This window comes from Lactuca virosa, chromosome 5 (assembly GCF_052849685.1).
Source record: "Lactuca virosa cultivar CGN04683 chromosome 5, Lactuca_virosa_CGN04683_v6, whole genome shotgun sequence".
Taxonomy (NCBI): domain Eukaryota; kingdom Viridiplantae; phylum Streptophyta; class Magnoliopsida; order Asterales; family Asteraceae; genus Lactuca; species Lactuca virosa.
In genome coordinates this window covers 172,294,335-172,300,522 of record NC_136430.1, presented here as the reverse complement: position 1 = coordinate 172,300,522, position 6,188 = coordinate 172,294,335, and positions in this window count along the sequence as shown.

The following is a 6,188-nucleotide window of genomic DNA, read 5'->3' as shown; positions in this document are numbered from 1 at the left end:
AGTACTTTAGTTTTACCTAAGATGTTGCTGCTGTGAATAAGTTATACTACGTAAAAGCAAGTACAAGCAGCACGAGAGTCCCTTGAACTGATGGAACCTCGCAGAGAGATATGACTCGAGTTGCACTAGTTTTATACAAGTGTTAATATTTGATTCGACCGAGGGTATAATTATAAGTGTAATTAATTACTGTGATTCAGAAGTGTACCCATATTACAGCAGGATACTTTGATGCCTTTTTGTTATTCTGAGGTCAAACTCCTCCTGTTCCCCCGTCACTCTTCTCTATTGGGCAGTGCTTCTTGAAATGTCCAGCCTCACCGCACCCATAACCCGCCTGGCCCACACCGACTCCAGGGACTTGGGTGGTTGGTCGTGCCGGTGCCTTACAGAAACGAGCAGTGTGGCCCATTCTTTTGCAATCGCTGTATTGCAATTCACGGCAAACTCTGTTATGATGGAAGTTACACTTATTACACTTTGGGAGTGTTCCCTCATATCGTTTGATCGGTGCTGAAGTGGCAGGGGTCGCCACTTGTTGCCGTCGCATGGCAAGTCTTTAAAATCGCTTGCGCTCCTTTTGAGCTTGACGCTTTCGTTTCTTAAACCTAGAGTTGTGGCTTTGGGTGTTTGTGATTGTTATCATTTGTTGATTTCCCGGATTGTTACTACGATTTAAATTGGCAACTCTGTTTCCATCTTTCTTCGCGCTAGTAGCGTGCAATTGTACTAGGACAGCTGTCACGGCGGCTGTTACGGCGGCTTGGAAGGTGGCGGCGTCTATATGAAGGATCGGGGTTTCGTCGTTCTACTGATTATTTCTGGATGACGACATGGTTCTGTTATATGATAAGAAAAGGAGTTCGTCAGCGATTATGGTCAGTCCTAGATGTATTTTACTCATTCATGTAAATGTATATTTTTCGTTTTGTTAAACTGTTCTCGGTGGTTTGACCTACATCCCTATGATGCAGTACTTGGTAAAGAGTTGAAGTAAGCTCGTAGAATGGTCACTAGACGATTGCTATTTCGAACTAGGCTATCATTGGTTGGTGGATAACATGATCCAACATTCGAAAAGAATTGGAAGTGATCCATGAGCTTAGTTACCATAGTTCAATAAATTGACTAGGGTGAGATTTAGATAGAGTTCTAACGTTAAAAGGATGAAAGTATTTGGACAAAGGTTTTTCGGGAACTAGCCGACTGTCACATCATTGATATTTAATATGTAACAAGTTTGGGAAAATTGACCTTGGAGTAGGTCTTACATCAAACCAAGATGGGAAAATTCTGACAGAACTAAGACCAAATCAAGACTTAACAGATCTAAGGTCTTCACAAAGGTAGGAAATTAAACTAGAGTTTTTACATAACTAAGTTATATCCAAAAGAGAAAGTTGAGTAGGCTCTATCTACAACGAGAGCCACTAGAGTGAGTCCTTGATTCTGACAGACGGCGCTCCATGTCTCTCATGCGCCTTTCCGACATTGCCTGTCGAGCTCGAAGCTCCCTGACTTCAGCTTGGGTTTCAGTAAGTTCTCTCTGCAGGGCTGCATTCTGGTTCTGAGTTCTTTCATGAGCAGACTCTAACTGACGAATGCGGACTGTGTTAATGCCAGAGTTGGCGTCAATTTCCACAACTCGATCGATGGTTGCTCGACCTTGCTCGGTGTTCCGAGCAATCCTACGGACCATGATGGGCGGGACTCGGTCAATTGAACCTCCCTCGCTTGGATTGTAAAAGCTTTTGTCCCCATTGTAGGGTATGGGTTGACCCTGTTCCTGACTCCATCTGTTCAAGTTTGTTGCCCACAGAGGTGTGAGTCCTTGAAATGCTGGACGAGGGTTCGGGTTTGGAGCTACTGGGGGTAGGTTGTTGACTTCAGGTTCTGAGTCAGAACCATCAGAAAAGCCTTCAGCATGGTGATCATCCAAAGGGATTGGATGATCATCTTCTGGCGCTTCTCCAAGCCACCCAACATTGACTTCGTTTGGGAAGTATGGATCTACGGGGAGATGGAACCCAGCCATGATATCTATGCGAGAAAAGGGGTATAAGAAATAACTAAAATAGACGTACTAATTACATAATAATTATAAGATGATCTTTATCAGTTACTTCAATACTTGTTTAGTTCATACCAGTTATATGTAATCAAAACAGGATAGGCCTTCGAATAAGTGACCCTAACTCGAAACCCACAACCAAACAAGGAACAGGGAGTAAAGTAAAGGTTACAGATTCTAAGTCTATGACATCCTAGTTACATATAACCTTAGCGTATCCACTTAGCGACTACTGACCTACTGATAAAGACCTTTTTAGTTCGCACATAAGTAATTTATAGTAACACAAAATACTCCTATAGTATTTTAAGTTTATGTTTTGTTCTAATGTTTTCTTTGTAGTATTGTTGGTAAGTTTTTAGCCTTGTTGCAACCTCACAACCACTCTTAGGCACATGCTAGTCACTCCTCAGAAAATATAGTTGATCAGGCTATATCATTCCCAGGGTTGACTATATGTCTCTAAGTCTAATTGTGTTGCCCAACAATCGTAATACTTTCGTTCTGTCCTGGTGACACTGATTTTAGTATGAATGTAGGTATGTATACTTAGGTTAAATATTTTATTATTTAAAAGTATAAACTCTTGGTCAGAGTATTTTAATCCCATTGTGTTTATAGTTTATATATTTTTTATGGGTTGATATACCTGATTCACTATAAACAATGCTCTGATACCAATCGGTCACACCCCAAAACCAAGAACGGCGGAAACGTTCGGGGGTGGAGGACGTCATGTACAGTATCATAACAATGCAAAGTAGTAAATAAGCAACAACATCATCCATTGCATTAATAGTATAGTTTAATACATGTGTGTTCTTTTATAGTAATATGACACCAAAATAAGTAATCAAAATAAATGACGAGTCTTGAACGTGCTCCGTCTTCTCAAAACCTGGTCGACTGTACCTGTCTACCGATGACCTAAGAATACAAGTTGTTTTGAAAGCGTAGGTCAGCATTTAAGCTGGTGAGTTCATAAGTATTTTGTTTAAGAGAGTATTTTCCTTGATAATTGAATAAGTTTGAATGATCTACTAGAAAGTCCTATATTTTCTTTTAAGTGAGAAGCAGTCTTAATAACCAAGAGTGTAACCTGTAAGCAAATGTGTCATGCATAGAATGAAAAATGTAGAGTTTTATGTTTAAGTAAAACTGGTTAAAAGGGTGTTTATCCCGAATTATCAACATGCTAATAATACCCCATTGTATAGTTATTACCCCCTGAGCATGATTTAGTTAAATATATATTACTACGTACAAGAGTTGTTGTTTCCGCGGTTTGTGAGTTTCTCATAACCATACTAGACGTAGTACTAATGTCGACATTTGTCACCCCAGACCTGCCGGTCTAACTGTAGCTAACAGTTTAGGTGCGGGGTCGTCAACCCCGTATAGATCTATACACAAATTCGCGCTCTCCCTCCAAGAGACTCTGGTCAAAGATGGGGACTTTCCTTTGGTACAAACAAATCCATATGTCTCACATGATTGCTAACAACAAGTTCACGAGTAATATAATGAAATACCTTTTGTATGAAAAGATTATCCTTGATATGAAGAATGCATACTTGTAAATAAATCACATTTCTATTTATAGGATTCTCTGTTATATTATTCTCCGTTATAGTATTCTCTGTTATAGTATTCTCTGTTATAGCATTCTCTGTTATAGTATTCTCTGTTATAGCATTCTCTGTTATAGCATTCACTGTTATAGTGTTTGTATATGATAGTATTTCTCCTAAACTATTCCTATAATAGCTTACTAGTAATTTATGTAATTTAAATGAATGAAAGTAGACCTTTGCTACCCAAAGGTATTGAACTGATTGAATAGTACTTTTATATCTACATATGTATACGTAATATTTAACTAAGATTTAGACAACCTTCGGATAACTAATCGATACCCTAAGTACACATCCATACAAGGAAAAGGAATTAAAGCAGGTTAGCAGTCCTAAGTCCTTTAAACATTATTTATATAACTATACATACATAGATATTGCATTTAACAATATGTAAGTTGAAAAGGAAGTTTTGTAAAACATTTGAAGAGTTTAATTATAAATATTGATGACTTGATGTCAATGTATAAAACGATTTAAAAGTAGTTTGTTTGATAAGACAGTGTAAAGTAAAAGAAATCCTTTGTTCGAAACACAGTTATAGAGTATATGAAATCATTTGCTTAAAACACAGTTATAAATCACATATGATTGATTTAATAACAAAAAGTATAGCAAAAGATTTATGTTTTTCACACGAGGATAATCGTGTGTTTACTTGTATTCCCCCCTTAAAAGTGTTTAAAAGCATTTAAAAGTATTTGAAAACTTAGTTGTAGGGGTATGAACTCACTTGATAGATTGAAGAAGGTTAAACGAAAACCAAGCATAACTTCGACTTGAGAAAGTTGATTTCTCGGAATTCTCGGGAATCTCGGGAGTGTAAGACCTTCTTTCAGAACTTGGATGTGAAGACCAGGGCTTCGGGATGGCCTCGGGGGTTTAAACGCAGAGCTTCGACACGAGAAAGAGAAGAAATGAGCAATGAAACCCAGAACCCTTTGAGTTATATTTATAGCCCAATTTTTGGGTCCCACGTCGTGGCAAAAGGGTTGCCCACGTCGTGGAGTCAATCTTATCCTCTTCCATGGACGAGACGTCTGCTGCCAAGCCTGAAAACCCATCGGTCAGGGTCCCACGTCGTGGCCATCTGTGCCACGTCGTGACCTGCCTGACAGCCACGGATTTTGTGTCTCGAACTTGTAAAATCCGTAACTTCCGCGTCCGAGCTCCGTTTTCGACGTTCTTTATATGCATGCGTAGGTGAGATTATGCTCTACAACTTTCGTTTAGACTCCGTCGGCTAATTTTGACTTTATTTTTAATATTATATTTTTAACAAGCCAGGACTGGAAAAGTCCGTTAAAAATCCATAACTTCTTCATCCGACGTTCGTTTTTGCTAGACTTTTCACCGTTGAACTACTATTGATGAGATCCTCGATTCTCATTTAGGTTGTTTCGGCCAAAAGTCTCTCGATTTCTATTTCGAGTTTTTAGCTGTCTACTGCTATATCCGGAACTTGGAAAAATCTTAACTTCCTCATACGAAGTTAGATTTGGACGTTCTTTTCACGTACGTTTACGGTCTAATGAAATCTATAACTTTCATTTAGATACCTAAGGCTAAAAATTATTGTATTGAAACTTCGCGTTTTACGTTTAACAAGATTGACGGTTTTGCTGTGAATCTTAGGTTGGTCATAACTTCTTCGTTATAACTCCGATTTTAGTGTTCTTTATATTTTTGAAACTCTTGACATGATATCTATCATTTATGAAATCCAGTAGAGACTTTTGAACATTTTATTTTTTGATGATAACTTCATTAAATCACAAGAGGTTACAATTCTTGACTTTTTAGGTCATTACATTGATTCAAAATATCGGGTTGTCACAGAGGGTGTTGTGATAATGCGGGGAGCCGTAGTACTCACCAGTCAACAAAAGGGTGTTGTGATACTGCGGGGAGCTATAGTATTCACCATTCAGCGAGAGGGTGTGGTGATATTGTGGGGAGCCGTAGTATTCATCAAGCGGCGAGCGAGAAGCCTTGTGAATCTACGGGTAGCCGTAGTATTCACCAGTCAGGGCATGACTCAGGGGATTTCCTAGGCTTGTGTAGCCTCATCATTTGAGTCTGTAGGATTCTGTTGGTCGGACCAGGGGGGAGACTGGGGTCTCCATATTTTTCGGGAATCGTTATATTCTGAGTTAAGTTGTGGTTATCGCAATAAAAAGGAATTGGAGAAGTGATGCACGCTTGGGTTGCGGGTCATGGGTCACGCGTTGAGTACTTCATTGGGACGAGTGGTTCCAATTCTGTGTCGGACCAGACTCTCGAGTTTGAGTTTGGCTTTGGTGGTGTATTGAGTAGGTGAATGAGATTCCGCATTCAGAGATGAGTTTCATTTTGAGGGGTATTGTGTGTCATCTGATGTCTTAGACCTGAGGGGGTCAGTTCGTTGGTATGGGAAGGACCGAGAAATGCTTGGAACTGATGAGTAGTTGACGACAGAGGTCGAGGGTGAGACGATTTCCGTT